Source organism: Brachycentrus maculatus, unplaced genomic scaffold, assembly GCF_059751285.1.
Source record: "Brachycentrus maculatus isolate JH-2025_06_01 unplaced genomic scaffold, ASM5975128v1 h1tg000015l, whole genome shotgun sequence".
Classification (NCBI taxonomy): Eukaryota; Metazoa; Arthropoda; class Insecta; order Trichoptera; family Brachycentridae; genus Brachycentrus; species Brachycentrus maculatus.
In genome coordinates this window covers 697501-724925 of record NW_028280769.1, presented here as the reverse complement: position 1 = coordinate 724925, position 27425 = coordinate 697501, and the positions used below count along the sequence as shown (strand labels likewise).

At 31.8% G+C, this 27425-nt stretch overlaps 1 protein-coding gene across 1 annotated transcript in view; it reads left to right on the top strand.

Moving 5' to 3' along the window:
* The window catches only part of LOC148313319 (inactive dipeptidyl peptidase 10), a 481738-nt gene that overhangs the window by 249952 nt on the left and 204361 nt on the right, over nucleotides 1-27425 (top strand). The gene's annotated exons all lie outside the window — the stretch shown is intronic.

The following is a 27425-nucleotide window of genomic DNA, read 5'->3' as shown; positions in this document are numbered from 1 at the left end:
ACAACTTCTCAAACTGCATCCCCCCAACTTTCTCCAGTCTCGGGTCTTTTGTTCTGTTTACCTAATAGTTGCATCCTGATGCCCGACACTAGGAAATTAGCCACTGAACGAAAACACCTCTCAATTTGTTTACTTGGATCGTTAACTTTTGCCGAATTCGATTACATTTGTTTGTTACGAGAGTTTAAAGTTCACGTTAAAACATGAAAGATTTTTTGATGCAAAAAAACAATAAAATATTGTGGGTAAAGTCTTAAAATTTCATAAAAAAATGTTAATTTTTCGACATTTTTTAAAGCTTTTTTTTTTAATTTTAAGCTTTCAAAATTTAAATTGATACTATAGATTTTAACTTTTTGTCAATCTTTTATGAGATATACAGTTTCCTTAATATTGCATTATCTGCTCTATGAAGATTTTAAAAACATATACTGCCGGGTTGTGGTCCCGTTATTAGTGTCGCGGACTGTTAATTACATTAGACACAGCAAACAATTAAAAAAATATATTTAAATGTGCAAGGTTTCGTATTAGAACAAAACTTTTTTGCCTCCAGCCTTCTGGTAACCAATATTTAAATAATTACAATTTTCAGAATTGTAAATACAGTATTTAACCAAAAACCCTTTTTATAAAAAAAAAAACGAATAATCCACACGTACGGTGACAACGTTTCCGGTTGGAACTGGGGATGATTCGGAAAGAGCTTGTTCATATATATTTAAGGACTTTTCCATCCCTCTCGATCTCGACAGACGCGGGGTATAATCACGGTTGCACAAACAAGGATTTGGCAGAAGGGAAACATCATTACAGGACGTGTGCTGAAACTGTATCCTGAATTTCAGTGAATCCGGAACCGCATTGCGACACCGCTGCACACTCCTTCAGCCAGGTCCTCTGTGTAAATCCACAAAATGTGCTTAATATATTTAAAGGATTTTCGGAATGGTATTGCGTTTACATTGTTTAATTTATGAAAATATTAAATGCTTTTGTGGATTTCATTTTCAATTTTTTCGTCATACACATAACTTCAAATTACAAATTTACAATAATGTTACCTGAGTTTTTCTGTGTCGAGGGCACAATTTACAATACTCCAGAAACATATTTTCCAAAACTGTATTTGCGAAAAAATATTGGAATCTCAATAAAGATAAAGAAGAATATGGAAATATGGATATTTACAAAGCTTTTAACCAGTCATAGGCTAATTAAGTGATCACTTAACGTTGGATTGAGAAAAGCATTTATTTAGCAAAGACTTTTTTGTTTGTATACAAGATCCGAACTCCGGGTTATATTTACATACTGGGACATGCCTGCCATTTTTTTTCTGTAGCTTATAATTTTACCAGTTATTTTTATTAACAACGTTTTGATTGTGTCCAAATACTTGTTCACAAATATAAGCTTTCTTCACTTAAAAGTTATTTTAACATTTTGACATCTTAAGATAAATGAAGATTAATATATGGTCTGGGTATAGTCATAGTCTGGTTAGGTGATCATTTTACAAACGTGTGAAATTCACCATTCTTCCCATGATTGACACCACATTATTCATATTTTTTAAGTCATACATATATGATCAATCTTATAACATTCCGTGAATGAGTACACAACGCCATCTTTGAATGGATTTACAAAACTTTTGTTTAGCAGATACCCTTTTACCATACCTTTCACCCCAAACCATCTCAGTTGCCTTTCTTCTATCTTACCATTGATGTCAGTTACATCCAGTCCACAAATGCGTGAACTATTTATATTGTCTCTAAAGGACACTCCAGCTGACCATGTAAGCATTCGCATTTCAGCAGTTTCTAGTTGCCTAGAATAGGTATTATACATCGTCCAGCATTTGAAGCCATAGAGTAGTGCGGACCACATAATTTTTTTGAAGCCTTTTTTGGTCTTTTAACTTGGCTTCTCTTCACGTTATATATTTCCATGTGTCGGGTTGTGGTCCCATGGTCAGTGTCTTAGACTCTTAAGTCAGAGCTTCTTGGTTCGAATCCACTCTACCACAATAAGATACCTATTTCTAATAATAAGCCTTTAGGCTCACAGAAATGGTATAAAGTTGAAATATTTGTGTACATAACACAAATATTTCTCTTTTTTTTAAATAAAAAAATAAAAACGCACCCTCGCTTTTTTTTCGCCAAACAAGAAATAAGAAACAGAATATAATATATGTCCATATATCCGATTTTTTATCGGTTATTTATTTATCGATTATTTATTTTATTTTTATCGATTGTTGCGCGGTATGATCGATAATCCTGAAATTATCCGGAGCATTGGTCTGTATGTTCCCGATAGTTACCTTAGACAGCGTCGGCATAGATTGTTTCACATTCCTATACACGGGACCAACCTGCCGATGGTTATGCCTGTAGGAAGAGCTACCGCTATGTTGAACAATATCACATTGGATATTGATCTGTTCCATGTGTCCGAAGGAGTTTTCCGAAGCGGGATTCTTCGACACCTTTAAGTCTTCTTGCTTACTTTTAATATATACGCCTTGAATATTGTTTGTTATGTACATATTATTTTTTTGTTGAATAAATTGAATTGAATTGAATCCGAGGCATAAATATGAGAAATTGTATTATAAATCCATTTGAAAAATGGAAATCCCCAAAGTATAGAAACTAGCGTAGCGTGTTCGATATCATGAAATCGGAAAAAAGACTTCAAAAAGGTTTGTTATCAATTAGTATGGTGTTGTATTGTATATTTTTTACTATTTCCTATTCTCTGTGATCCATTTTTTCATCAGTAGAATTGAGTTTGTTTAAATGTTTATGTGTATTAATTAATATGCACACGATTTATGAATACATATAAAATAAAATAAAACAAAAACATAATCTCTAAAAAAAAGAAAGGTGCATAAAAAAACGTGATTTGTCCTTGAAATTTCACCTTCGATTCTCGTGCAATTATCGATTATCGAATCTCCGCATAAAAAGTTTCATTTCTAAAATCCAATTTTTAGAAAAAGTAAAATGTTAGTTCTGTGATAAAAGTCAGGTAGTGTAGTTATAATATTTATGAAGGCATAGTAAGGTACTTAATTTTAGTGTTGGGCCGCCTTTATCTTTGTTCACTTTTCTTTAGCCCAAAGTTTAGGTGTGTAAATAAAAGCTCTTTTACTGGTGTGTTACCTTTTAATAGGCCTGACGCGTTATATAACATCATAATCGTAACTTATACGACTGCTCCAACTTACTAGATTTTGACGACATTTTTCATTATTCTTTTTCTTTCTAATATTTTAACCCCTAGCACTCTTTTGTTGAGTGTGACTCGACAGTCATAAAAATATTTCTCTAATATTTTGGAATGCTGGAGACAGAGTGAATATGCACTGAAATTCCAGTCCAGTTACAGCAAATATGAACCTTTCAGCGAAATCTAAACTGGCAGTACACAACGGCATCCTGGTTCTAACCCTTATGTATGGAAGCGAGGCATGGAGTAGGCAAAAGAATGATATGCGATCCCTCAGATGAATGTGCGGCTAAACGATGTTTAATAAATGTTTAAATGGTGTAATACGGAACAAATGCAAGGCTGAGTTAAGTATTTTCAATAAAATTAAGAAATGTGTGTTGAGATGGTTTAGACATGTGGAACGTATGAGTGAGGAAAGAACGGTTAAACAACTGTCTGAGGTAAATGTTCTTAGAAACAGATGGAGAGGAAGCCCGAGAAAAACTTGGCACAGTCAGGTATGTCAAATACTTGAAAGCTGCTGAGTCAGGAGTCGAAATAATCGTCGGGTATGTATGAGGAGACGCATGAATGTGGAAGAGGCGAAGAATGTTTGCAAAGACAGAGTACTGTGGCGTTATTTTCTCTCTGCCTACCCCTGCGTTGAGCGAAGTGATGGTTAGTTAGTTTCACAGTAAAATCGGGATACAATTTCGAATGACATTTTATTACAATTTTCTCTAATTAGTTCATGAAAAAAATGCGTCGCAAGAGAAGTCTGCCAGGAAGCCTAGACGCTCTTGTCTGTGGCATCTTATTTTCCCTGCCTACCCCTGCGGGGAAGCGAAGTAATGGTTAGTCATTTAGTTTTATGTTTCGGTCAAATGATTCGCTTTGCTGTCCAATCTCTTAAGGTTTCGCGTGAAATGTGCGTGTTTGAACATACCAACAAGAAATCCTTGTTCAGTATACAGGGTAGTAAATTGTAGCGTGCAGATTCTGAATCCCTGAACTACTGTTTTAGAACTGTGTGCAGAAAATCAATAAAATCTTATTAAATTTATGTATTTTCCCACCAAAGGCGATACAACCAGTTATCGACAGTTTATTATCAAATACAAAAATCCTTACAACTTATTTCATTTAAATTCTTTCATCAATTGATTCATTGATTGAAAAATGAATTTGAAATTAGTGAGTTTAATTATTGTATTAAAAAAAATAATGTTAAGTTATGGTTAAGGTTTTGGGCATGATTTTTTATAATCATATGTTAGAAATGGATTTTGTATGTGATTTTAAATAATATATGTATATTTAATTCTGGAAATATTGGTTGAGGACATTTTCTCCTTTTATAGGGAAGTCATTTTATGGTCATTTTATAGGGAAGTCCTGTGTTTTAAAAAATTCGGCAGTTACTTCTAATTGACGCAACATTTAAAAGCATCTATGGTTTGTGTCTTAATGGGTATAGTAAAGGTGAATGGATGTGTGTGACTTCATACATACATACAGAATTAAAAATGTCATTAATTGATTTGGCAGTCATTTCGTGGTAAAATCTTTCCATTTTTAATTAATGTTTTACGTAGTAAATACTACTATTTCTTAAGATCTACTGTGACACGTGTTTTAAGGCTCTCTCATCATTTTCAAATACCGTATATATCACAGTAGATTTTAAGAAATAGCGGAATTTACTAAGTAAAACATTGATTAAAAAATTACGAATTCGATGACTTATAGACTAATCGTGGTGGCCGTATCCCTCACTCCTTTCAACAACGTTATATTTAAAAAAAAAAAAAAAAAACTAGAGTTCGTTTTCAAAGTTTAAGAATATAATATAATGTATTAAAAATAAATATCAAGACACTTATTGAACTTTTCACTGTGCAACACATCTTTTCAGGTAAAACCTTAAGGTTTTTTTCTCCATTTGAAAAATATTTAATATTTAAAAAATAATAATTAAACAATACTTTTCTTCAAACAATACCTTTTCTTAAAACAACACTTTCTGCCCTGTAGCGGGTTTAATATTAAGTTAAAAATATGCCGCTTTCGCTGGGATACAGTACATTTTCTAGGCATTACGAAAACGTTCATAAATGAAAATTGACGATTTTCGATATATGACGTTGTTGAATGGAGCGAGTGATATGTAAGTGAACATGGATGAAAAAAAAGTCAATTTGTAGACTGCCAATATGTGGGGCGGTCACCCTACGTTCTTTAACACACAATAACGTGACCGCTTACATGCATTTTCCCTTAATAATACATATAATACACGATATCTATGTTTTTGAGAACCGTTTAACAGACCATGACGTCTCTAAGTGAATAAGGAGGAGGGGTACTGTAAGCGATAGTGATCTTATGACAAGAACACGATATAACCATTTCAAACCCTTGTTTCTTATTTATTATTTGGCAATTCACTGTAGAAAACACAATATTTTAAATAATTTCAGCATAGATGAAGAAGATGGGTGTTTAAAGGGTTTATGACCTGTAATATGTTGGTTAAGTGATCATTTTAAACACTACAACATTCACTGTTATACCCATGATTGACAACCACACTTCTCAAATTTTTGGAACTCAATATATAAATCTCAAGACGCTTTACGTGCGAGTTTATTGGAGGCATCTATGGTTGATTAGAGAGCTTTTTTTAGCAGATACCCTTAATTAACATGTTTGCAAGATCCTAACTGGATTATTTCACATACTAAGAAATGTCTGAAACCGTAACCATTCTACTCATGATTGACAAGCACACTAAACAACAAATTATCATGGGTAGAATGGTGAATTTTGCACAAATGTAAGTGATCACTTCAAAAATCTATGACAGTTCATCAAACCTGAAAAAATCCAGATGCTTATAGTCAAAATATAAAAATAAATCCAAATTGGAGAAAGATGTACATTTTTTTCAAAATGCAGAAACAACACTTTCTACCCTGTAGCGGGTAAATATTAAGTTAAAAATATGCTTCTTTTGCTGGGTTATAGTTCATTTTCTGGACATTTCGAAAACATGCACAACTGAAAATTGACTATTTTTTTTATATATGACGTTGTTAAAAGGAGTGAGCGATATTTTATTCAAATATGCACATACAAGCAAATGAAGCGCTTTTATTAATCGCGTTGCAACACCTTCGAGCAGAAATCAACAAAAATAGACGCATGCATTCATGTTGTGTTTTGTATGTACTTCGAACGGGATTGAATATCCGTTTTAGAGGAGATTGGAAATTGGCTCGAAAGTTGGCATTAATACCGTCGTTTTTCATCCCCGTACAAAGCTTTGGGATGGCTATTGACGCTTTTATACAGGGATATCTTTATTCAAATCATTCTTGAGATACAAATGATTCTATATTTACTTTTCAATGCTAGCAAAATGTTTTACAAGTTGATTTTATTGTATATAGAATCTGTGTTATATGCTAGTCTGTTTATTTTTTTACATACAATATTTTGAGTGTGTCAAATTTTGTTCACAAACCTGCATTTTATCCACTTAGGAGTAATGTAATTAATACAACATATTGATATCTTAACACTGGTACCTGAAGCGAAGTGCTGATCACCTTTCATTCTTGTGTCAAGATAACACTGCGTTTATATGACGCAGTGCCTTTTGCACCTTTTTTTATTATATTGAAATAATCATAGTCCAGATCAGTTTAATTTCAAGATGTTCTCCGAGATCATTCTCTCGAGATACGTCAAACGCGATAACACGTCACACGTTCTAATTTAGGGTCATTGTGCCCCGTTGTCTGTCTTGTATCATTGCGATATTCATCTCGATAATGGGCACTCACCTTGGTACGCGACACAATCTGTGTCTCTAGATACGGACCCTTGAGAAGGTTTATTCGGAAAAGTTACGTGATGAAGCATCCATTCTACGTGGTTTTCTTCTTTACATTATGAAATATTGCCCCAGTAATGAATGGTATACCTGATATACGTTCTTATATAAATAATTCATGTGAATAAGATAGGGAACGTGATATCTATACACATGCTTATTCAATATAATATGTGATGTAGTATTTTGGTTATTTTATTATTTCTTTTTTATTATTTCAAAACATATTACATACATAAGTCATTTAAGTATACATATAATATTCCCGATGAGTAATTTCTATTCCTCATTTTGGGACATGGGATTCAGGTTTACAAGACTGGAACACACATAATAAAGTAACATTTTTTTTTAAATAACCAAAACTAATACTAATACATGGCGAAATATAAAAAATCATAACAGGGATAATAAATAGGCATAAGAAGCATATTTAAAAGAAATAAATGAGAAAATATAAAAATTTGAAAAATAACAAATGAAAAAATATAAAAAACATAAGGTAAAAATAAATATACATATCTTTCCATAAAGTACCTTCTCAGATCATTTATTTTGGATCAATATTAAAAAGTATAAAATTTATTTAAATGCCTCACCAGAAAGAATGAAAAACAATCCGTATTACAGATAAAAATAGGAACAAACGATTGAAAATCCTTCATTTTAAAACTGCAATCTATGACACCGTTCTTTGTTCGTTATTTTGAAACCTTTGTATCAAAGAGAAGCCAAGAGATGCATTTTTCGTTTTGCTTGCGTCGAAACTTAGATGAGAATAAATAAAAATAAAATAGGATTCTTTGCAAAATTTCATTTTTCATATATCTTTAGCCACCACCGTAAGTAACGGTTACATCGATTGGCTAAAAATCCTTTAAGATCTAAAGATACAAAAAAAACGAACAAACTTACTACTTGCTTTCGGTAATACAGCTTTGAAAAAAGTTTTGAGTGTGTCCAAAATACTTGTTCACAAAATCTGAATTATCTCCAATTACAGGAGTTATTTTCATATTATAGAACTTCACTAGAGACATCTATTAGTGATTCAAGAATAATGTTGTAAAATTGGTTCATATATATAGAGCTTCCAAGAATTTGAGTAGTGCGGGTTGTCAATAATGGGTAGAATTGGTGAATGTTGCACGTGAGTAAAGTGATCACTTAAACCAGCCTATGACGCTCGTCAGCCCCGTAAATGCCCAAAATATTCTTCTTCATCTTTGATGAGATGTCAAAAAAAAAGTAAATCAAGTTTTACGAGTATTTGCACTCTTGAACTCCGTTATCTGATGAGTATTTAGTAAATGATATTAGATTGTGGAGATGTGATCTTACCAAAAATAACTTTATTTTGGGCAGTGTCGTTTCTTCTTCTTCGCTATCTTCACTTTCATAGGGTGATTTAAGTGATCACTTTACGCACGTGTAATATTCACCAATTCTTCCCATGATTGACAAACACACTATTCAAATTCTTGAACTTCTAATTTTAATGTTAAATTTCGAATTAAACTGCTTGAATTAACTAGAATTTCGCTAAAGACATCTAAAACGAGATGATAGAATCTTTTTTTTTGGTTAATTCAAAGAGTTTGTTTCGAAAATAAACAATTTAATTATAAGTTCCAAGAATTTGAATTATAAAACACGCTTTCGGTTTTAACGGACAGACTCTCGGCCCAATTAGTCCGTTATATCAAGGTTTTACTGTATAGTTATAATATGTTGATATTATTTTTTAACATCTCATCGAAGACGAAGAAGAATATGAAAGTCTGGGCATTTACGGGGTTAACGACCGTCATAGGCTGGTTTAAGTGATCACTTTACACACGTGTAACACTCACCAATTCTACCCATTATTGACAACCACACTACTCAAATTCTTGGAAGTTCTATATATATGAATCAAATAAGAAACATTGTTCTTGAATCATTAGAACTTCACTAGAGTCATTTCATCGATTGGTGAGATGAAAAGAAGCTTTTTATTGAGCAGAAACTCTTATATTAGTATGTGAGGTCCGAATCCTGGATTATAATCACACACCTGAGAAACGCCAGAAAATACCATCTTCATATATTATTAAATTAAAACCAATATTTTTAGCTTTTCCACTTTATTTTTATTTGACCAGCGACCAGGTTTCGTCGTTACCGACATCATCAGACCGACATCATCAGACCAGTCTGATGATGTCGGTAACAACGAAACCCGGTCGCTGGTCAAATAAAAATAAAGTGGAAAAGCTAAAAATATTGGTTTTAATTTAATAATATATTACAATGCAATTCCATCACGAAATGTCAGTGGATAATATAAATACCATCTTCATCTTTGATGAGATGTCAAAAAAAAATTAAAATCACTCCTGTAATTGGAGATAATCCGGATTTTTTGAACAAGTCTTTGGACACACTCAAAATGTTGTTAATAATATTTAGATACTTTTATAATGAAAATTAAGTCTTATCCCTTTTGGTTATATTCGCGTTTAAATGAAGACCGTAGTGTAGGTACTGAACAAAATTAATGTGGACAAATTTGGCAATCCATTTGTTTGAACGCTTTCCATTTGTGATTCGAATGTCTATTTCCGGCCATAAATCAACCCCCAAACATTCCGATAAGGCTGCTACGTCACTCGTTGTTCCGATTTCAAGCTGGTTACATTCAATGTTGACGTAAAACTCGACAATTTGACAACCGTTACGAACTAAGGCTCCGTTCTCACGAGCATAAAAATACCGGATTCGTATTAAAAATAAAATAAAACTGTATTGTCTCATTTGTCAAAAAGATAGTTTTAAGGGACAGATTTGTGTGGCGTTTTATTCTTTCTGCTTACCCCTGTGGTTTTATTTTAATGTTGCATTTCTTAATATATTATATTAATACAAAAAGGCATAGTCTGTGTGTGGGTATGCACTTTATTTTAGGTTATAATAAAGGCCACTGGAAAGAATACAATAGGTTTCAGAAATATAAAAAGATTAAAAGTGCTAACATAAAAAAAAATATGATTTAAACTTCTAACCCTTATCCGAACCCAATGGTGCATAGGGCACTGCATCGTTTTGACGCAGTGTTATCGTGACCGTTACTTACATGAAGGAAAGGTAATTACTCCTGCAATTCAGGGACCAGTCCAGGGTAATATTAAATGTATATAAGATTGTAAATTCATTAATATTTATTCCCCCCCCCCTGGGAATCAAACCCGGGACCATCGGCACGGTAGCTAAACTGCTAACCCCACGGAGGCGGTATGGTGATGATTTAAACAGAAAACAATTAATCAAAAAGATGAAAGGTATGATGGGTAGTTAGTTAATTTTATTATTTCATATAACATTTAATTTAATATTATTATGCATCATAAACTTTTTTTGTACATCATATTTTTTTTATTTTTATATTTTTTTCAAAATGTGCCCCCGGCACAGAAGAACTTAGCGGAGGCACAAAACTGTCGTTTGTTATATGCTACATACACAAAATTATTTGCATGAGGAAAAACAATAATGTTAATAATTTTTCGGGTTTCAAATTCAGCTCAACATTATGTTTCGTTAATTGATTCTCAGTCCCTTTGTGGTAAAATCTATCAATTTTTAGTTTAAGTTTTATTTGGTAAGTACTATTGTCTCTTAAAATCTATTGTGACACGTTTCTTTATGCAGTCCGCATAATTTTTAAATACAGTATTAATGTTATTAAAAATTAATACCACTATTCCATACGATGTTTAAAAATGATGCTGATTGTATCGAAATACGTGTCACAATGGATTTAAATAAATAGTAAATAAAACTTAAATTGAAAATAAACTATTTTAGTAGCATTATTTGATCTGTGAGTTTACACAGGATATGTGATACGACTCACATAATTTCAGTCGTTATTGATAGCCAATGTCAAAGTGTGAATGTAGCCTTATTGACCAGTGCGTGTGTAAGATGTTAGAAGGACGTAAAATATTTGTATTCGTCAAATTGTTTTAAAACAAACACGAAGTATGAGAGTAAATGGTCACTAATGGTCGTTTATTTGACTACTTCACATAGTTTATGGTGTGGTTTCACAATTTTTTTCCAATTACTTTAGCTTATCGATTTATTTTTCATTTTAAAAATAGATATATATATATACATACTGTAAATAACGTAAAAGGACCAATATCTTAAATACATTGCCTAATGTAATTTGGGGAAACGTGAAAGCTAACATTAGAAACTTTTAAAATGAAATACATTGTTCGGCATTTAATATTTTCTCTTGGAACACCCCAACGTAGTATTTTCAGATATTTTTATTTTACTATTTTTAAACGTCAACTACGAATTTATTATTTTATTATTTTTTTTATTAAAAAGAGAAATATTTGTGTTTTCATTATTAACACAAATATTTCAATACTATTCATACTATTTCTGTGAGCCTAAGCGGCTCATTATTAGAAATAGGTATCAAATTGTGGTAGAGTGGGCTTGAACCGAGAAACTCTGACTTAAGAGTCCGCGACGCTTACCACGAGACCAGAACTCGACACAATTTAATTGATTTTTTTTTTTCATATCTGGAATAATACTACATATATATATAAGATATAACCGTTAATTAAATATCACTGTTGTTTATATTTTAAAAACAAATATCACTGTTGTAAAAAAAACATTGATGAAGAAGAATGGGAGTCTGATGTATTACCTGTCATATTCCTATCATATTCATCCTCCTGGATATCATGTGGAGTTTGTATATGGAAATAAACTTGTTTTATCCCCAAAGATAATGCCGAATCAATAAATAATAGTCGTGTTTATGTAAATAATCTCAAATGGGGTCTTAAACTTGTGCTTTATTTTTATATTAAAATCATCACGCTATTTCACAAAGTTCATACCAAATCAATAGATAATAGAAAGGGTGGTTTTTCGCAGACAGAGGCAGTAATATGTATCGTATGCTATTATTCTTAATGAAAAAAAAAACACTTTGTGATACATTTTATAAAACTTACAATATAAAACTACATTACAATGATCAAAGAAAACACTTGTTTTTTACCACTTGAGTTTTATTATAGACTACATGTTTCAGAAGTTAAACTTCCATCATTCAGGTCTGTATAGTAACTAATAATATAAATAAATAAAACCCTTATCCGCACCCCAATGGTGCATAGGGCACTGCGTCATATAAACGCAGTGTTATCTTGATGGTTTACACATGAAGGAAAGGTGATCAGCCCTCCGCTTCAGGTACCAGTCCAGGGTAATATTGAATAAATATGACTGTGAAAAAATCACTTATATTTTTTTTACCCCCCTTGGGAATCGAACCCGGGACCTCCACAACGGTAGCCGAGCGTGCTGACCATTACACTACGGAGGCGGACAATAGTAACTAAAATATAAAATATAAAATTGTTCCATAAATAAGGACTCCGCATGCCTCCCGAGAGCCTTAATCAAGCATGCCTCTTTTACAAGGCATCAGGTTCGCGCCGCCCAGGATGACCACTGCTGACAATTCGTCGGCAGTTCTCGTCAGAACTTCGGGACGCGGATCTGACTTGGGAGGATGCAAGGGAGCAGACAGCCGACAGAAAAGCCTGGAGACAGTTTGTGGACTCCATATGCTCCACCTAGGGAGCGGATATAGTTATTATTATTATAAATAAGGACAGAGGAAAGTTAGGGGGAGGGGGTTAGTCAAGGTAAATAATATATTGTTTCAAAATTCTTAACCTTTGCCTTCCATTTTTCCTTTGTTTTCAAACTCCGCCCCTTGACTAACCCCCTCCGCCTAACTTTCCCCTCTCCTTATTTATAGAACAATTTTATATTTTATATTTAAGTTACTATACAGACCTGAATGATGGAAGTTTAACTTCTGAAACATGTAGTCTATAATAAAAATCAAGTGGTAAAAACATGTGTTTTCTTTAATCATTGTAACATGTCTTACCACAAAGTTAATGCCGAAACAATAAATTAAATAAAACTACATTAATTTTTGGTACTTTTATCCAACCAAAGTTGGAGAAAAGGCTAAGTTGATGTCCATCCCTAAAGATGCCAAGGTTCTTGTCGAAACCAGTTAGAGAAAATTACCGTGATAAAGTGGTTGACAACAAAATTTTAATATTATTTAAAAAAATTAATTGACTAACGTTCCAACCACTATGCTACGGAGGTTAAAAAAATAGCAAAAAATAATAATATGGCTTGTGCTCACATATTTCAAGTCATAACCATCTTTTAAAAATAAACAGAGCGTAAACGACTTTTCTACATGTACATATAGTATACGACCAAGTAAAATTTATGGAAAATTCTCTTTCTTCAAAAAGTTATTTTTCATTTTCTGACTTGTGGAAAAGTATTAAACCGTTAAATATTAACCAAAATGTACAGAATGCCCTCTCGGGGGTCCGAAATATTCAGTCTCTCGTTAAATTTAATACGGAATTTCACGACAAAATGAATTATCGCCCCAGCGATCATGTCAAGAGTATTTTTTTACAATTCTTTTTCACATTTTATGGAATTCTGAACATCCTCAATCCATTTTCACGCAATCGCTTAGTAAATTTAGTGGAAATCGCGACAATATTTCCAGATGCATAAATTTGAATTTGATTTGAATACGTTTTGCCCGTTTTGTACGTGCCTTTTTTTGGCGAAAATGAAATATGATTCGTGAATTTATAATTTGAAATTATAATGAATGCTGGGCAATTTTAAAAGGGTTGAATTAAGATTAATTATTTTGATTGTGAGAATGACTTGACTGAAAATTATTTATGTAAAGTTAAAAAAAATATGTTGTACCATATAAAAATATCGAACATACTAAAAACGAATCAACCATCCCTCCGCTTCTTCGCAGGGGTAGGCAGATAGGATATAACGCCACACTACCTTTACAAATAATTTTTGCCTCTTCTACATTCATGTATCTCCTCATACATACCCATCATCTATTCTCACTCCTAATCTGACTACGCCGAAGTATTTGAAATACTCGATAACGCCAATTTTTCTTCAGTCTTCCTCTGCTTATATCACCAACCACATTCACCACGTTCATTTGTTTTACTATCGTTTCTTCACTTATTTGATTCACATGCCCAAACCATCTCAACACACCTTTCTTGATTTTATCGATAATGCTTATCACAATAATCCTTTTGTACAAAGTTTTTTTACACATCCGTCTGAGAGAACAAATTTCGACTATATTCTGACTGTTTTCATCCTTTTTTTTACAACTTCAGGTCAGGTCAGGTCAGGGCAGGTCTCCATTGTGTCTTCTTCTTCTTCTTACCCTTATCCGCACCCAATGGTGCATAGGGAAATGCATCGTTTAAAGGCAATGTTATCTTGATCGTTTAACTCGTGAAGGAAAGGCTTCAGATACCAGTCCAGGGTAAAATTGAATAAATATGAGAGTGAAAAAATCACTTATATTTATTTGACTTCCCCCCTGGGAATAGAACTCTGAACCTCCAGCACAGTAGCTAAATACAGTCCATTGTGCAATTCCTATATTTAATTAATTAGGAAATTCATTAATAACTTTAAGTGTTCGCCATCTTTGAAGATATCATGAATGTTACAGTTTACATTGTACTGTAGTTCAGAATGACACTCTTTCAGCGTTGAAAACTAAATAAAATTTAGTTTTATTACAAGTTTAGATTGTTAGACATAAAACGCCTTGAACAACGATAAAAAGACGGTAAATCCCAAGACAGGACACCTAAAACGTCCGACATTTACCTGCGAACGTAACGACATTTCTTTCACCAGCTATTTCCGATGAATTTTCAAGGGTGGCTTTCCGAAATCGAATTTGCAATCGTAGCAGAACGATGTATCTCGTCCGGTCGGCATATCCGCCCCATCAATGGCCCCGGCTTAACCTGCCATCTGTCGGCGGATTGGATAAGCAATAAACCGGATGTGACGCCATTTCCGGCCGGGAAAAGCGTCCAAAAAAGCGCTGTAGAGAACGGAACGCAATAGCGCCGGTAAAAAGTGGGACGTTTGTCTATGTTAGGGGATTTTTAAGGATTTTGGTTCTAACATATGTGTGATATATGTTTAGTGGTACTCGTATAATTCGTTTCAACAAATTGGGGTGCTAAACTGTCATAAAAAACCACAATGGTTTGTATTTTTTTATTAAAAGACATATCGTAGTCGTACAGGAGAAAGTGGAGAAAATGAAAGACCAACTAACAAACTGTAAAATCTTCAGGAGGGCCATTTAAGTCACTTATGCTTGGCATAAAAATAAACATCAATGCTGTTAGTCATTTTTAAGAAGTCAATATATTATACTTCCAAGTTTAAAATCCTTTGGGATTTTTTTAAGGACAATATTAGGCTAGTAGGATATCAGATAGTCAATGATCAAGTGCATTTTTGTTTAAATGCACTTGGTCACTTTCTCCTGTATGACTACGATATACGTTACAACATTTTTTTGTGTGTATAATACTAATAACACGTGTATAAGACCATATTTGAGTTTACTAACAACATTTTGAGTGTGTCCAAATCCTTGTTCACAAATCTGAATCATCTCCAATTTAAGGAGTTATTTTTCATATTATTTTTTGATACCTCAACAAAGGTGAGGAAGAATATGGTAATCTGGGCATTTACGGGGCTTATGACCGTCAAAGGCTAGTTTAAGTGATCACTTTACACACGAGTGACATTCATCAATTCTACCCATAAATGACAACCACACTACTCAAATTCTTGGAATTTCTATATATGTATATGGTTCCATTTTTTAAACATTTTTTTAATGCTTGAATAACTAGAATTTCTCTAGAGACATCTATTGGTGAGACGAATAGAAATAAATGCCCAGACTTCCATATGCTTCTTCATCTTTGTTGAGATGCCAAAAAATGATAAGAAAAATAGCTCCTTTAATTGGAGATAATCCAGATTTGTGGATAAGTATCTGGACACACTCAAAATGTTGCATAATCTAGATTTATCCTTTGAAAATCTAGAAATGTATTTTTGTATGTGAATGAATGCTATGTGTGCATACTATATATTTGTAACATATATTTATATTTTGTGTCGGGTTGTGGTCTCGTGGTCAGTGTCGCGGACTCTCAAGTCAGAGTTTCTCGGTTCAAGCCCACTCTACTACAATTTGATACCGATTTTTAATTATGATCCGCTTTGGCTCACAGAAATAGTATGAAATTGAAATATTTGTGTTAATAATAAAAACACAAATACTATATAAGTATATCTTTAAAAATCTTAAACTTTTGTGTTAATAATAAAAACACAAATATATCTTTAAAAAAACAAATGAATTAATTTAACCTTCGTTGGAAAAAACAGTTATACCTACTGTGAATATAAAAATAGGCTTATGTATTTTCACAATGCTTAACACACCAGCTCCTTCAGGATAATACTGCTTGTGTTATTTCTCACAACCCTAATCTCCATGTCACTCCTTCTCTCCTGGTACTCTTATCAGCCCATCGTGTCCTGTTTTTGCTCCAATTGAATGGTTCTGTCAGGCTGTTTATCTATGCATGTTTTTTTTGTTCAATATAATAAATCAACCCCCTATCCACACGCCAATGGTGCGTAGGGCACTGTGTCGTATAAACGCAGTGTTATCTTGATCGTTAACACATGAAGGAAAGGTGATCAGCCGTCCGCTTCAGGTATCAGTCCAGGGTAATATTGAATAAATATTACAGTGAAAAAATCACTTATATTTATTTTACCTTCCTTGAGAATCGAACCCGGGACCTCCAGAACGGTAGCCGAGCGTGCTGACCATTACACTACGGAGGTGGACCACATTTAGTTAAATATGCCAATCCCAAATAAGCAAAACTATGTTGAACCTATCACGAGAGTGACTACATTTTTTTTGTAAAATTAATTTACTTTGTTTTCACCACTTTTTTTACTAATACAATTCAACTTACCGGTTTCAACAATACATTAATAATGTATTGTTGAAACCGGTAGGTTGAATTGTATAAATAAAAAAAGTGGTGAAAACAAAGTCAATTAATTTTATAAAGATATTATAAAATGTGCCACAAAGTATCAGCGGAAAACATTCAAGAAACTATTTGTTTTTTAATTGAATTTTTTTTGTATTAATTCGTACACACTGGTAAAAATTAAGAAAAAATTTCTCAGAAACTAATCCAATAAAATTACTTAAGTAGGCATATTACAATTATGTCGCCTTTTTTTTAAATGCGCCAGATCCATGTAAGTAGATTTTACGAAAAATGCAAAATTCTCCGGGTAACATTTATATTTCAAAGATTTGTCTATCTTTGGGTAAAATATTATGAAATAGAGAATTTTCCCATTACTTTGGATTTTTTTTCATTTTTAAAAAAAAAACACGAAACACAAACCGAAAAAGACGTCATCTTAATTTTTGACCTGTCCCCTCTTTCCGATTGGCCGATATGGGTCAGAAGGCAAGTTCCATGATAATAGCAGAATTTAAAATATAACGCTGTTTTTAAGTATTTTTTAGTAAGGTTTTCAGGTAAATAAAAATTTTAAACAATAAAACCCACAATTTGCATTCCGATAGAGTATTTTTTTTAAAATCTTATACAATTGGATCTGGCGGATTTTGAATGTAGGCGACACAATTCTTATATTCCAACTCCTGACCTGACCACTTTCAAGTATTTGAAACACTTGTTTATGAAAAGTTTTCCTCACTTTTCCTCATCTTAAATTACAAACCACATTCACTTCATATTTTTTTAACCTTTATTCCTTTACTCATTTCATTAATTTTCCCAAATTATCTCTACACACTTTTTTTTATTTATTAAATATTATGGAAAATTTCCTCATTCCTTTTATCAGCAATCAAACATCTATTTAACATAATTTTATCACAAACTCTATTATTTTTGTAAAAACATATTTCGCAGCATAAAACTATATTTAAACATAGAATTATATATATTTTTATTACTTTATTTTTATAAAAATAAATGTCGTTTTGGGACGAATAAACTGTGGGTAATAAAAAGTTATTTTATTACAATGTAGTAAAATAAACTCTGTCAACTAACATGGAAGTGGACTTTCAAATAAATTAAAATAATTCACGAGGGAGGCCTTTCAGCTGAAATGGAATCTAAAAATATTTTCACCACACCGTGTAGTGAATTGTACGCATATTAAAGGTTAACTTTGTGGTATCACGAAATTTTCTAGTTAGAACTGTTATGCCGCTGGTTAGACCAGTGATCACGAAACTCATTACTCAAAATAATTCAATTTAATAATTGAAATATTTTATTATCTTATTTTCATTTTATTTTATCTTTGTTTTAGGAAATCAAAAGATGATTGTTTTATTTTGGAAAATACAATTGTGATATTTTTTGTCAACTTTAAAATGTTTCTGTTGCATCTGTGAATTTTTTGGTCTTCCTCTTTCGAGAAAGATCCATGGCAATCGCCTGGTTCACAATATGTTCAGGTTTTCTACGTCATATATCGCCCACTTCTTTCAACATCGTCATATTTCAATAATCGTCAATTTTCAGCTATGCATGTTTTCGGAATGTCCAGATGTACCATATCCCAGCAAAAGCGGCCTATTTTCAACTTCATATTTACTGTTTTGAATATTGAAAGCATTAACTTTGTGGATCATATTGATATATTATTTCGAGAAATAAAAATACTTTGTGTTCTGATCCACTCACATTTTTACTAACAGCGGACTTTTTTAATTCGCGGACCACATCTTATCTAATAATCATTCGTTCAATTTTCATGATGGGATAGAAATTTTGCATTGTAATAACAGAACTGGTCAAAGTCCCATTTTTAATATTTTTCCCATAAAATCAAACCCAACCTAAACAGAGTTATCCCCTTCCTTGCTCTTACCCCTCCTTAAAACACCATTACCCCACCCCTACCCTTTTGAAACCCAACAACTTGTACACTGTTTCTTTTTATATATATATTTAGTAATAAATGAGACCCTGAAGAGGGCAACAGGTTGTTGCCGAAACTAGTTGGTTAATAAAAATGTGGGTGGATCAAAACACAAAGTATTTTCATTTCTCGAAATAATATATTAATATTTACTCGCTACAGGGCAGAAAGTTTTTTTTTGCATTTTGAAGAAAAGGCATTGTTATTAATAATTTTTAAAAAATATATTTAATATTTTTCGAATGGAGAAAAACCTTCACGTTTAACCTAAAAAGATCTGTTGCACAGTAAAAAGTTCAATAAGTGGCTTGATATTTATTTTTAATACATTGTATTATATTTTTAAACTTTAAAAACGTTCTCCTGAAAAATCACGTTTTTTGATTTATGACGTTCTTGAAAGGAGTGAGCGATATACTTAATATTTTTCAAATGGAGAAAAAACCTTCAGGTTTTCCCTAAAAATATCTGTTGCACAATAAAAAGTTCAATAAGTGGCTTGATATTTATTCTTAATACATTGTATTATATTTTTAAACTTTAAAAACAATCTTAAGAAAAATCAAGTTTTTTTATTTATGACGTTGTTGAAAGGAGTGAGCGATATATCCAAACCATCTCAATGGCCTTTCCTCTAACATACTATTGAGATCAAGTGAATATTACACGTGCATAAATATATAACTTTTATCTAGGTAAAGATAGGTCGGAGACTCTTTAAATTCCCAGATCGTCAAAACCTAATACAACTAATGTTTCTATATCAGCACAAGGTGTCGGTCGCACACGTTTGTGACCTAGCCACACTGGAGGGGCTAGAGATAAACATAGGGTACGCGAGCCGCAGTTTGACGACCACCGGGCTAGATAATTAATAGAAATCGCCATTTTGCATGCAGATGAACTCGCCTTTATTTTATTCCCGGTAATTTTGTTTCACTCACTCGATTTTATGGCCACTGTTTGTTTATTTTATGAGTATATTTCTGTTGAAGGGGATTAGACCAAAAATAGAATTAAGAAGGGAGTTCTAATCCGCTCTTATCGCCTACCTTTGATTAATTTATTTTTATTATTCTTCAATACATAGCGAGCAGACTAAAACTATATAAGACTGGTTACCACATATGGGAAAGAGATCAAAGCAGACTCTTATTCTTCTTCTTCATGAGTCCTCTGTCCTCCACTGCTGAATATAAAACTATGGAATGAATAGCCTCTCCTTGTAAAAAATGCACCTTCTCTAATATCTTTTAAGAAACGTCTGAGACACAACTATTTATCATTAGAATCCTAACAGTCCATCAGACCTTCTCCCTTAGTTTTTCTCTCTACCTCCTTCCCTAAACTCCCTTTTTCATTTGCCTTCCTTATGTTCATCAATTTGTAATTTATATATTTTTTTTAATGTTTAAGTACTATCTACCCTCTGATGACGAACAACTATTTATGGTATCAAATGTTTTGATCCATATTACTAGTCTGTTTTTGGTTGGTTGGAAGATATTACTTTTTAGCAATAACCCCACTAATGTACTTATTTCTTTTCCGTACACGAAGTTTAAATAAATATATACACGTTTTTCTTCATCTTTGATGAGATGTCAAATAATAATACATCATTCTTCGAAGATTTTAATTTTGTATATTTAAAACTTCACTTCTAACCCTTATCCACACCCGATGATAGTGCACTGTATCATATAAACTCAGTGTTATCTTGATCGCTTACACATAAAGGAAAGGTGATCAGCCCTCCGCTTCAAATACCAGTCCAGGTTAATATTGAGTAAATAGAAGTGTGTAAAAATCACTTATATTTATTTAACCCTCCCCTGGGAATCGAACCCGGGACCTCCAGAACGGTAGCTGTGCATTATCACCATTACACTACGGAGGCGGACATTTTATGAAAATGTATTTTTTTTAAATGGATGTTGCTATAATTATTTACCTTGCCTTCTAGAAGGGTGGAATTTTTTAATGAAATTCTATTCGTAAACTTGGGTTTTTTTTCTTTTTTTATTAAAAGCTTTGAAATTAAATATTTACATTCTTGTCTGCTTTTGTATTTTCATTTTGCACATATTACTTTTTTTTCAAATTTTATTTGCCTGGCAGGAATCTAATATCCTTTCATGTACCTGAAATTGTGTTAATAAATGTCGATTGTTTGAAGACTCCCCCCTTACGGCAGGTTGTGCTTTTAATGGAAAAAGGAGGGTAGACGCCCACCCATTAAGAGCCTTTTAAATTCTTACATTGGCGTTGAGTTCACGTCAGCTTGTAGCGTGGAAAAAACTGCTTGAGAATAAAAACAAAGCTTTAATATAAATTAGATTAAATTCCTTTTACAACATTTTGAGTGTGTCCAAATACTTGTTTACAAAATCTGAATTATCTCCAATTACAGGAATTATTTTCACTTTTTTTTTGACATCTCATCAAAGATGAAGAAGAATACGGAAGTCTGGGCATTTAGTATTTGGACACACTCATAATGTTGTATATAAATTATCTGGTCAAATTATAAGCTTAAATAATAAAAATGAAAATGGTATTTTCTGGCGTTTCTCATGTGTGTGATTGAAATCCAGGATTTGGACCTCACCTACTAATATAAGAGTTTCTGCTTAGTAAAAAAAATTAACATCTCACCAATAGATGTCTCTATTGAAGTTCTAGTGATTCAAGAACAAGGTTTCTAAATTGATTCATATATATAGAACTTCCAAGAATTTGAGAAGTGTGTTGTAATGGGTGGAATTGGTGAATGTTACGCGTGTGTAAAGTGATCACTTAAACCACCAGCCTATGACGGTCGTCAGCCCCATGAATGCCCAGACTTCCATATTATTCTTCATCTTTGATGAGATGTCAAAAAAGAATAAAGATTAAATTCCGTTTATATAAAGGTCTGCATGTAGTGAATTCATTCCCCTATTCAAAATATGTAATTAAGGTTAGGTTGTGTTAGTTTAGCAAAAGTTTGGTTAGGTTCGGTTAGGTAAAGTAAGTCAATGTTAGGTAAGATTAGGTTAGGTTAGGTTTATATAAAGATCTGCATGTAGTGAATTCATTCCTCTATTCAAAATATGTAATTAAGGTTAGGTTGTGTTAGTTTAGCAAAAGTTTGGTTAGGTTCGGTTAGGTAAAGTAAGTCAATGTTAGGTAAGATTAGGTTAGGTTAGGTTTATATAAAGATCTGCATGTAGTGAATTCATTCCTCTATTCAAAATATGTAATTGAGGTTAGGTTGTGTTAGTTTAGAAACAGTTTGGTTAGGTTAGGTAAGGTAAAGTAAGTCAATGTTAGGTAAGATTAGGTTAGGTTAGGTTTATATAAAGATCTGCATGTAGTGAATTCATTCCTCTATTCAAAATATGTAATTGAGATTAGGTTGTGTTAGTTTAGAAAAAGTTTGGTTAGGTTAGGTAAGGTAATGTAAGTCAATGTTGGGTAAGATTAGGTTAGGTTAGGTAAGGTTTATATAAAGGTCTGCATGTAGTGAATTCATTCCCTATTCAAAATATTGAATTAAGGTTAGGTTATGTTATTTAAAGTAAAGTTTGGTAAGAGAAGGTTAGGTAAAGTAAGTCTGTCTACCAACTGTCTGCAGTTACAATAAATACCTGTCGCCGGCAAAAATTGGACAAGATTTAAAAAATAGAATCGTGGAAAAACATACAAGAGGCCTTATTCCAGCTTTGAAGAGATGGCTGAAGAAAAAGAGTATAAAATGTTGAACCAAATTTTATATCAGTTATTAAGTTTATGATAGCGAAATACGAGACTCTATCAATGTCAGGTTAAAACAAATATTAAAGAGCTTTTAAATCATGATTGAAAAAGCTCGGTAATTTGGCAGTAAAAGTTTTATAGTCTGAATGTTCGTATAGTTATTTAATAACAGGTACATAAATTTTGTTGTTAATTTTTTTACCAAATCCAGACCATGTTTTGTATTATTTGCTTTTAACACCATAAAAGTATTTCATAATTTATTTACAACTTTATAGTTTATTCTTACATGGAATAAATGTGTTAAAAAACTATGAAGTTGTTATTTTACAAAAATGTAGTTTCAACAAGAAACGTCAGTACAAAAATTGAATCAAAGAGAAGTTTCATTTGATACATTTAAAAATAATTAGTAAAAATCTGCTTCAAACATAAAAAAATTAAATTATCATTTTTGACATCTAAATAAAGATGAATAAGAACATGAAAGTCTGGGCAATAACAAGGCTTACAACCTGTCATGGGCTAGTTGAGTAATCACCATTCTATCCATGATTGACAACCACACCATACTACTGAAATTTCGGAAGTCATGGACATATTTTTAAATTTTTATTTATTTATTTCATATCCGCAGTTTCATTTTTATACAATTACATACAATTTCTATACATTTCTTCTAAATGCAATATTATAATTTAAGTTGTGCTAAGCCTCTCCAAAAAAGAAATGAACTTTATCGTTCACTCCTTTCAACAACGTCATATATCAAAGAACTTGATTTTTCAGGAGATCGTTTTTAAAGTTTAAAAATATAATACAATGTATTAAGAATAAATATCAAGCCATAAAAAAATGTATATAATAAAATGTATATAAAATAAAAATATCAAGCAACTAATTGAACTTTTTACTGCGCATAAAATATTTTTAGGTAAAACCTAAATGTTTTTTCTCCATTTGAAAAATATTTATTATATTTAAAAAAATAAATAAACAATTTCTGAAACACTTTCTGCCCTGTAGCGGGTAAATATTAAGTTAAAAATATGCCCACATTTTCTGGGCATTCCAAAAATATGCACATATGAAAATTGACGATTTTTGATACATGACGTTGTTGAAAAAAGTGAGCGTTTTGTGCCAGGTGAGGGAGCTATGATCCATCTTATGACGTTCTGTGATTGAGTTCACAACAGCCATCTATGATTGGATTAAGAAAACTTTTATGTGAATGTGGGATCAAAACACACACATGAGTGGTTTAGTGTTCTATTTCTGCCTACTCCTGCTGAGAGCAGCGTGATGGTTAATTGAACATGAATTTTTTAACAACATTTTGAGTGTATTCAAATACTTGTTCACAAATCTGGATTATCTCAAATTATTTTTACACTTCTTACATAATTTTTTTTTTTACATTTCTTTTAAATTATCCACCCAAATTTCATTCCCAATACTTTCTGGCGTGTCATCATGCATTTTCAACCCCAGTAAGCATCGATTTTCCAATTTACATATTTAAAGAAAATGGTAATGTCATAAAAATGGGTGGTAAGTCTACCAGCCTAGGGTGGCTACAGTTTTCAGCATCCCTTATACATCTTCTTTCATTTTCTTTTTCAGAGTCAATTCTATGTTCATGATTTATATTACCTCATACCTTACTTTAATTAAGTTTTAAAACAATGACCCATTTTTTAATTCGTAACCGACATCATAAAACTTTGATGTCGGTTACAACGAAACTCGGTTGCTGGTCAATTACAATTCGAGTAGAATAAAACTAAAAAGTTTTTTATTTTATGATCTATCTTATCGCGTCCTGAAGTTCTCGTCAGAACTTCGGGACGCGGATCTGACTTGGGAGGATGCAAGGGAGCTGGCAGCCGACAGAAAAGCCTGGAGACAGTTTGTGGACTCCATATGCTCCACCTAGGGAGCGGATATGGTTTATTATTTATTTATTTTATTTTTTTAAATGTTGTTTTCCCGTGTTAAAAGTTACATGCGAAATAACTCCTATAATTGGAGATAATCCAGATTTGTGAACAAGTATTTGGATACACGCAAAATATTGTAATATAGGTAATTACAAGTACAAAAATATAATACAAACTATAATATTTGAATACAAAAAAAGAACCCACAAAAGCATGGCCATTTTATGGCCATGGCCATGTGGGTGTACATTTTATGTTAGGTTATAATAAAGGCACTGGAAGAATACAATATATTATATTTACTTATATAAAAAAATGTAAATAGGTTAAAAGTGCTCATGAGAAATACAAATATTTGATTTTAACAGAAAACAAAAAATGGATATGAAAATACTCGTATACACAAATACTTAACATAAAGTTATTATTTTATTGTATCATTTTGATTTGCTATTTTTCATTATGCATGATTAAAAAAATATATATTATAAATTTCAAATATATCAAAACAGTTGTTAAGTTTCTAGTATTGTAATAAATCACTCTCCTTATCATTCATCGTTCATTTTTAAGTGGTATTTTACAAAGTGAACGCTGAATGATAAGGAAAGTATAATTTATGTTCATACATTGTGATTTTCTACTTTATAATTAAAATGTAATTTTGTTTTAAAATCACTGTAAATGTTTTATTGTAACTTCATTTTAATGTCTACCAGTTTCGAAGCTAACCGCTTTTTTATCAAGACCGATTAATTAATCATTAATTAAGTTACAATAAAATATTCATAATGATTTTAAAACAAAGTCACATTTGAATTTTAGATAATGAGAGTGTTAAATAAATTATAATACGTTATATCACTCGATTCTTTTGTCTGACTTCTCCTACGTATTCAATGTAATATACATTTGACAAAAAAAAACGAAAAACCTCGGCAATATCGGTCAATATATTGACCAGTGTGTTGTTTGCCGACAGAACGATCAATCACCTTCGGCACTTTCATACATCTCGGGCATGCAATTCCACAATACAAAATATAAAATCCAATTTCTGCTTTCTCCGTTTTTCATTGATTTTTATTTATATCGAAGCCTTTAGATGGCGATATTACAGGCAAAGCGTGGTAGAGCCACAACATGTTATAAATCCGACGATCGTTTGATATGTTTTAACACGTCGACTGCCAATAACGAGATAATTCGTAGATTGCGGTCTTTGCTAGAATGCCAACTATGAGTTATCTCGACTGTGTTTACTTGCCATATTCATACAGCTACGATAAAATTTGCAGCATATCAGCGCTAATATGGATAGATGGCTTCTAGGAGGAGAACAAAAAAATCAATGCTACATATATATATATATATATATATATATATATATATATATATATGTAATAAAATAACTAGGTACCTACCTATACATTTTATTAAGTACTTACAAATAGTACCTACATAAAACAGTTCTACCACTAGATGTCGCATGCGTCGCTCAGAATAAAACAAAAGACTTCCGATAATATTATTAACTGTCAGAATCAGATAGATAGATAGATAGATAGATAGATATAAAAATTATTGTAAAGATAAATTAAGAATAAACTTTAATTACAAAGCAACACATTGTTTATTTTATTATTATACACCCACTTTACATATTATTTACACTTAATTTTCAAAAGGAAAATATTACCACGTTATAAAACGACAATTTTGTTAATTGGATATGGATTATGAAACATTAGATGTATTAAAACAATTACTACAATATGTTCGGAGTGAGAGAGAAAAATTAGAAGATGATCAAAGAAAACGATTAGAAGATAATCAAAGAAGACGTGGAAATTTAAGAACTAGTGATAAAATTAAAAATAAAAATCATGTGAAAAAAATTTCTACAAAATATAAAATAAAATATACTCCAGAAAAGAAGAATTTCGAAGCAGATTGTGTGAGCAGGAATCCAGTATTAGAATCGAAGGAAAATGCAAATGAACAATTAAAAGTTGTAAATTTGGTTAAATTAGAAGATATTTTAAAAGATCAGAATAAAAATGAAGACATACAAATAACACAGAAACAGTGCTTGAAAAATGAAAATAAAAATAAAGTAGAAAAAACTTCTACGAAAGATAAAATAAAATATACTCCAGGAAAGAAGAATTTAGAAGTAGATTGTCTAAGCAGGAATCCAGTATTAAAATCGAATGAAAATGCAGATGAACAATTAAAAGTTGTAAATTTGGTTAAATTAGAAGATAATTTAAAAGATCAGAATAAAAATAAAGACATACAAATAACACAGAAACAGTGCTTGAAAAATGAAAATAAAAATAAAGTAGAAACAACTTCTACGAAAGATAAAATAAAATATTCTCCAGGAAAGAAGAATTTAGAAGTAGATTGTCTAAGCAGGAATCCAGTAGTAAACTCGAATGAAAATGCAGATGAACAATTAAAAGTTGTAAATTTGGTTAAATTAGAATATACTTTAAGAGATCAGAATAAAAATGAAGCAATTCAAAAGAAAAAAACAAATGGATTGAAAAAAAACTGTGTCTACTTTAAAAGGGTCAAGAAGAAAAAAAAAGAAAAAA